This window comes from Chroicocephalus ridibundus, chromosome 2 (genome assembly GCF_963924245.1).
Source record: "Chroicocephalus ridibundus chromosome 2, bChrRid1.1, whole genome shotgun sequence".
Classification (NCBI taxonomy): Eukaryota; Metazoa; Chordata; class Aves; order Charadriiformes; family Laridae; genus Chroicocephalus; species Chroicocephalus ridibundus.
Genome location: NC_086285.1, coordinates 117,810,847 through 117,818,923, shown reverse-complemented (window position 1 = coordinate 117,818,923; position 8,077 = coordinate 117,810,847).

Here is an 8,077-nt window from a genome sequence, read left to right as displayed (position 1 = left end):
GGATATGACTTTCTCGTGGAGCTAAGACCTTACACCTCCTGGTTTTGATCATGCCATGCAAGTGCTATATACCAGCGGATCATCCAGAAGCTACTGTTGGATGACAGGCTCCTTCTCATCCTTCTAATAAGAATAAAGCCTTGAAATATCATCCTGTGACTGCAATGGAGAACGGATCAAAAATTATGTAGCAAGAAATGCTTTCAGTGTAATTGTTTCAGACGTTTGTGTGTGTGTCCATAGAAATTCCCCAGCCCTTTCCCTCTGGGCTGTGACTCTACCAAAGCTTCAACACAGTTGTTCCTGTCCCCAGCGCAGTTTTTTGTGTCCCTCAGTTCCCTCCCTCCTCTCATCTGAGCACCCATATTAAAGCTTTGAGGACTACTTGTTCTCTGTAAATGGATGTGTGCTTCCTTCCTTTTTCATCTCACCCTGCCAACCTTCCTCTGAATCTGCCCAGGGAGCCATGTGGGGTAGAGGAGGACCATCCCTGATGAGTGGGTGAACCAGGAGAACAAGCTGAACACCTAGGCATTCACAGGACATTCACCGTATATGTCACAGGATATCCACCACATACCTATCTTTGCCATACTATCCATTAAAATCATGATAACTGGAGAAAGTACTGGCTTGTTTGTAGGCAGCATGACCTGACCCGAGTCCCAAGAAGAAGTGTTCCTGGTGTATTGGGGTGAGGGTCAGTGCAGCTGAGCTTCTGCAGTGTTGCCAGTTGTCAACCCTTAGTGGACACTCGTATGGCTTCCCTACAGCTTCAATTAGTCTTTTCATCAAATATCTCTACTTTCATACCTTGGTAAAAATAAGAGGGCATTTCTAGCTTTTCTAGCTGCACACTAAAGATCAAAAGCCCAATCTTCTAAAGATTCAAAAGTCAGAAAGAGAAAAATGAGGAGTGTCTTGGGATTTTTCTCTGTTTCTTCAGATTTCCAAGAGTCTCCAGGTCTTTAAGCCAGACCTGATCACTGGACGTGTGAGGCTCTAGCAGTGCGATCTGGCAGCCTGGGCTCTAGGTTTTACATAGCTTGAGAAAACTCCGTTGAGAAAACCGCGTCTGTTTTTTTGCCACCAGCATTTCCCACACGGCATACATTAAAATGACAACCAAGAGGGCAAGCCAACGTAAATCACCCCGTGCACCTTCCGCCTGCGCACAGATGCACAGAGACCTTGCCTACCGCAAGAGCTATCGCCCTTCAGAGGTCCTCTCCCTCCCTCTCCCGACTTGTGCCACCAAGACCCTGCTCTCCCAGGCATCTTTCCCTGGAGATGTCCCATGGTGTCCCCCCCACCCACCAGATTGATCCCGGCTTCACAACCCGAAGTGAGGAGCCTTCCAGAGCACCGTGCGTTTTGGGAAGGTAAATACACAACCGAAATATCCAAGCTGTGGGGCAGCTTGACCTTCGAGCGACCCTTAGCCTGACCTAACGCTGGTCACTCTCACCAGCAGATTTGTTTATCTTGGGACCTCGAGGCTCCCAACCCGACAGCACCGGGTTGTCTCCCAGCTCCGAGGCCTGCCGCCGCTGGCTGCTGGCCCCCCTTAGGAACACCCGACAAGATGCAGGTTTTATCTTTAGTCCCATCCACAAGCCCTCACGCTAGGTAAGCAGCCGCAATCCTGCCAAAAAAGCCCCGGTAAATTAAGTCGGGGGGTGATTCCCTTCCCCAGCCTGCGCAGCAGCTGTGCGCACCCTCTCGGGAAGCGGCTCCGAAAGGGGCTTTTCCTTTCTTCAAAGCTCAGAGGAAATTTTGCCCAGGGGTTTCCCCTTTTTTTGGCCAGAGAAGTGCAGCACGGCCAGGGAAGCAGTTGGGGCAGCAGATGCAGAAATGGGGGGAGAATTTTTCTTACCGTAAGAGAGTGGGATGTCGGGGCGGGGTGGGGGGCGGCGGCGGGATGCATCATTTCGGGAATGTCTGCTATCCCAGAAGTGAGTGGAAACAACCCATCTGAAATATGCAGAGCCATTATCAGGCCCGGGCTTAAATAAACTTTACTGTCCATTCAGTGATCAACCTCCCTGGGAGCCGCTGGCTCCATTCATCACTGTCACCTTTTCAAAGTGACTGTGATGACAGTTCATGATCATTAACTAGTAATGGTGTGCTTTGCATTAACAGGAGGGCACATCAAACGGGCAGGCTCACAGCTCGAAAGTTAACTAAATTATATAATAAACATTCTCTGGCTAACCATGTACAGATGGTGACAAAAGGTGGGACAAAGTGGCAGGCAGGAGAAAGCACGGACGGGGATGGAGGGGACATCAGCAGAAGAAACACTTCGGTACCATACCTACTGTGCTGCTCTCCTGCCCCGCGACTTGCTGTTAATTAGGAATAATGAAACATGGCGCTCTAGCCGGAGGAACCAGAGCCACTCGCTGAAGTTGCAGAACATTTACTGTCAGCAAAGTTGCCTTAAGATTTCACAGATCTGCCATGGCCGGGGGCTTTTTTGCTGCGTTTTGTCTTTTTTTTCCTCAAATGGCATTCATTGCAGGCAGAGCTGAGGCACTCCGGGCACAGTTTGGATGGGCAAGATTGAAAATTGAAAAGAGGAGGACGTGAGGAAGGAGATTTCAAACACGTCCTTCATCTCGGAGGGCTGGGACGGCTCGTCACCACTTCCTGCTGGCAGAAAGCACCAGCTTCGTCCCCCACGCGTCCTCGGTGCGTGCTCAGAGCCAGAAGGGCCCATGCTCGAGTGGGCCCACCAGCTCAGCCAGCCCAAGGAAAACAGCCTTGTTTGGAGAATAGCTTGGGAGGCGAGAGCTCCTAGCACAATTCCCAGTGCAATCCCTACTGACTGAGAAACATTTAAAAAAAAAAATTAAAAAAATCTGATTTTTTCCATCTATTCACTAGCAAAAAAAGGCAAAAAAAGCGCCATAAATCTTTTTAGTACAATTTATTATATTATACTTGTAACAAGATCTTTCACACAGACAAAAACGGTGCCTAGAGTAGGGTTCTTAAATCCATAATTCAGCACTTTAGGGAAACGGAAAAATATTTCAACTTGGACTTCAGCAGGAGCTGTCAGATGCTCAGGGCTTTTACAAAAGTCCAGCAAACCCACTGCAGCAAAGGGGTCTCCTGCCACAGGCTTAGATGCTTAACTATACATTTAAGGGGTTTAGATTTAGGCACCCATTTTTAACTGCTCGTCTTAACGTTTTGAATTAGTGCATGGTCACAATCAGGCAGACTTTTGTGTTCCCCATGGCTTAGAAATTAAGAAAAAATAATCAGTCACTGACAGTTTGTCTTCCTTCACCTCCCCACACCTCAGATCCTTCAGCAATCTCTCTGATTACATACTTTTCCATCATTTACCCTGCTTTCGTATCAAAGCCTTCACAGAGAAAAGTCCCAGAAAAGGTAACCTGGACTCAGCTTTTATCCTAACTTAAATGGTCACCGGTGGGGACAATAGGGAAAGCAGCTGGTCTGATTTTTACAGTCTGTCTCACAACAGTACTTCCTTCAATCTGCTCTTGAAGAGCTGACACCTCCGAATGACGCGGGAAACATTTTTGGACGTGTATTTTCAGGGACCACCAATTTTTCAATGCTAAAGTTATCTACGAGGGGCATCGACTTTTCCTCTGCGCATATAACCACCTGCCTCCATGAGCCGTGGAGCAGGGTGACTTTCCCACTGGTTCATCGTAGCTTTGGGGAAGTTGTTAGAATTCAGATTTTGAAAAGAATCTTTTAAATTCTGGTCATTTACTGTTCGGGTGCATAATTTCGAACACCTGTGGCTTAACTTTCTGAGTTGCCCAGAGCTCCCACTTGCGTTAGGCAGGGACAAAACGTACCAGGTTGCTGGGAATGCCATGGAGACTGGGTCACTCGTGCTCACAAGGAGCCAAGAAACTTGCAGGCAGAAGGTCCTATCATAGCGTTTGAACAGACAGACGGCAATTCAAAGCACAATCATCTGCCGCTGCCACCTCCCCTGTCCCAGCGGTCGCTGAGTCCCTGCACTGGGGCAGCAGCAGGAGGATATGAGCTCTCCCGTCTGGGCAGCATCCCTGTGGGCTCTGGCTGCTGATAAAAGGGGGGCTGCTCCAGTACTGCAAGCTGCGAACTGCTTTGACTGAGATACATCTCCGTCGCCGCCTCTGCCACAAGGAGGCACCTTGGGGAAACGGGTAGAGCAGACCCCGTCGACCGCTTTGGCCACCCGAGCTCTCTCCCTCCTGAGGCACAAGCTGGAGCCCTTCATGCTCCCCTGACGTGGTGGTCACTTCATCCCTAGCCTTCCTGGTTCTGTCCTGTGCTATAAGCCTGGATGAAAGACTGTGCCTAGACCGGGTCGTTTATAGCACTCCCTATCTGAGCACCTACATGCTCTATTCAGGGGGGACAGAAGAGCAAAAAAACCAGCTGTCAGACACTGACGCAAAACACAGAATCATAGAATGGTTCGGGTTGGAAGGGACCTTAAATATCATGTAGTTCCAACCCCCCTGCCACGGGCAGGGACACCTCCCACTAGACCAGGCTGCTCAAAGCCCCATCCAGCCTGGCCTTGAGCACTTCCAGGGATGGGGCATCCACAGCTTCCCTGGGCAACCTGTTCCAGTGTCTCACCACCCTCACAGTAGAGAATTTCCTCCTGATATCTAATCTAAATCTCCCCTCTTTCAGTTTAAAACCGTTACCCCTCCTTCTATGAAGTTACCCCTCGTCACTTGAAGTCAACAATTCAAAGAAGGAGGCACAGGTATGGCAACAACCCTGTTCAAGGCTGAGGAAATGAGAGAGAGACTTAACTTCCCATACCGCTGCCCTTGCCTCCTTTAAGCTGCAGGAAAAGAAGTGACAGTGTCCAAACGCTAGCAAGCCAGCTGGGACACCCACTGTCTTTCATCCCTCCTCTCGCGCCCTGCCAGGATCACAGCTGGGCTCCGCCGCCTGCCCAGCACAGCATTTCTCCTCGGGAACATGTTGGGACACCAAGCGTAGACCATCCTACGAGGGACGAAAGCCTTCCAGGAATCAGATAGGATGAAGAAGCCACATTATTTTCTCAGGAGATTTATATTGCTCGTGGGATGTTGCTTAACAGATCTTTCTGTCCCTCTTCCTTGCCCCTAAAACAATGCTTCTGACAGAACAGAAAGGCGGAAAACTGCAACTGGTTTATGATTTGGTCTTTTATACATGCAGATGTTTCACAAACATTTAAAATAACAACCCACCCTGGGAACGTAGTGGGTGAAAGAGGCAACACGGGCGAGGACTTCTGGGTCCTATTCCTGGCCCCATCAGTCGTCGGCTGTGTCATCTCACCCGAGACACCGCAGGATTACTTCGTGCCTCTGCCTCCTGCCCCGTTTTCTGCTGCATTTCTTTAGATGGTGAGCACGTCGCGGGGCAGGAACTGTTTCTTTTAAAATGTTTGTACAGCGCCCGAAATAATGAGAACCCTATGTGCGACTGTCTTGCAAATGAGATGCTTTGTATTTTAGTACCGACATAGTCTTTCAGGCAGCCCTAATGCTGATACTGAATGGGAGCTGGTGGACTCAGATGTACTTAAAGAAAAAACAAAAAAACAAACAAACAAACAAGAGCTAAGCCATAGTGTAATATTAACCATATGCCCCATACGGGATTGACAGAGATATTGCACTTATTCCTGAAGGTCTGTGCTGGGCTAAAGGTTACCATATGCTGTAGGAATGCTCTGCAAACACCAACGAGTGGCCATGAAAGTTGAAAACTTGAAGTTACTATACAGTCAAAGGTGGTTAATTGCAGCTTCTACAACCTGTTTGCCCAGGTATATAGAGCATTCAACTGCTTGGTTACGAGGGATGTTAGCTTTTCTCCTCACACATGACTGACTAATTTTCTACATACCATTTAAAAGAAAAGGCAAATAAAAGTGGTTTTCAAACAGAACATGATTTCTTCTCCAGTGTGGCCTCTACAAACCTTTATGAGCTCTACAGTGACTGGTCAGGAAGAGAAGATCAAGAGCCGAGTGGCTTAGAAAGGAAAGGGAATGGAGTTTTAAGCAGGAAAAGCAAACTCTGATATTGCCAGGAACTATTTTCTAGTTGTGCTGTAAGGTCTCCATCTATTTTGCAAGCCATTAACTCCTTCCACACATCTCATGCATCAGGCAACTTCCTTTGGCCCCTGATGTGGGCAAAGGCATGTGATAACGACTGTATTTTTCCAAAAGTGCTCAAACCTTTTAAGTGCTACGGACATTTCAAGCTAAATAAAGAGCAAGAGTACAAATGGACATCAAGGAACATGGATCCACGGAGTCTGCATTTATACTGACAAATGGTGACTGTCATTCTTCAAGGACTGTGAAAGCAGGGCCAAGAAAAGTGGGTCAGGCAAGCACATCAGAAGCATGTACAAGATCGGATTTATATCACCGTGCCGTGGGACCCAACTATAATCAACAGAAATGGAAAGAAAATATCTGTATTGTTCCAGCAATATCACCCAGATGGAGCTGTGTCCAAATCGAATGATAGGTGTCTTTCTCCAGCGTGGCTCAAGCTGTGGGGGAAGATGTTCCTCTGCAGGAAAGTGTCTCCTCATTCACAGAAACTAAATGAAGGAACGTGGTGAGGTGGGGAATGCCAAGCTAAAATGCAATAGGAAAGTGCCTCTAAAGCCCATATGAGACTTTCTCTGCCACTGCAAAGTGTAAACTCAAAAACAAATTATAGAATATACGGAGGTGCAAAAAACACTGGAAATCAATCTGACATGGAGGTAGAGGGCAGAGTGGGAATTAGGACTTCCAACAGTATAATCCAGCCATTCTCCTATGGTCTCGGTTCAAATGTTCAAAAGTCAGTGGTGCTTTAGGTTTTTAATTGCGCCGGAGCCCATTGAGGCACCTCTGTCCCCACCGTCTAAGCAGCTGAACAATCTGTCACAAAATGCCTGCCCTGGTATCTCAGCTAAGAGCTACTTCAAACCACCAGCTTCTTTGGAAACGTTTGTCCCCAACCGCACTTTATTCCTTCTTCACAAACAAAAAAACCCCAAAAAACCAGGAAAACAAAAAATAGCAGGGCCATTCCCACCTGGTAGAGAATGTGAGAGACATTGCTGGTAAAGTGATTTGAGGAGGAAAGCATATCAAAAGTTGTTTTGTTAATCCAGATGGGTAGGAGAAGACAGGTGTAGGATTCTGATGCTGAGCTTTGTCCTAAAGGTATGGGAAGTACAGGCTGCAACTGAGCAAAAGGGAAAACAGAAGAAACCCTAAATGCTGAAGGCTGGAAAGAAAGTGTTGCCCACCGTGCTCAGTTGCAAACCTGACCCTGCAGCCGGATTCCCACCTCCCACTTTCAGGAAAAATGCTCCGAAAAGACAAAATGGCAAGCTCAGTGCTGACTAGGAAGGAGGTCTGGTTAACATTATGAAAGGAACTAAACTTCCCTTCCCCCAGCCTCTTCAAGGGCCAGAGATTTGTGTGCAAAATAGCTCGAGTTTTTCCCTGTGGTCAAAGACTGGTGTTTTATTTATTTGCGGTCAGAAATGTTGGACTTCTGTCATATTTTGCTGTGGTACTCCATTATTTAATAAAGTCCCGTGGACACTGGCCAATGCCTTCGCTTGACAGGGACTGCTTTCTGATGTTGCACCTGGCCAACAGGATCTTTTTTTTATTGCGAGAGGAGGGGAATTAAAGGTACAACAAGAAATTGGTTTACAGCCCAAAGGAAGGGGAGTTCTCAACCCTCGCAGCATTTAGAGGAATACAGCTGCTTATGCCACAGAGCTCTTGTGTGTATATGTCAAGCTGCTTTTAAATCCTTCTAACCAGCGCACGCCTCAGCGATTTCCCCTTGCGACCAAAGCAATAACCTGCCCGGCCACTGCTTGAGAAAGCATTGGGTTTTATCCTTTCTAAAAGTCCGGAGCGAGACCCCTCAAACAGCTCCTTATTCCCCTGTCCCAGGAAGGAAACCCAGTGCTTGCAGTCCCCTGTGGTGATAGACACGCGCCATAGTCAGATTTTATAGACTTTCCTCTGGGTGAGGACCCTTACTGCTGC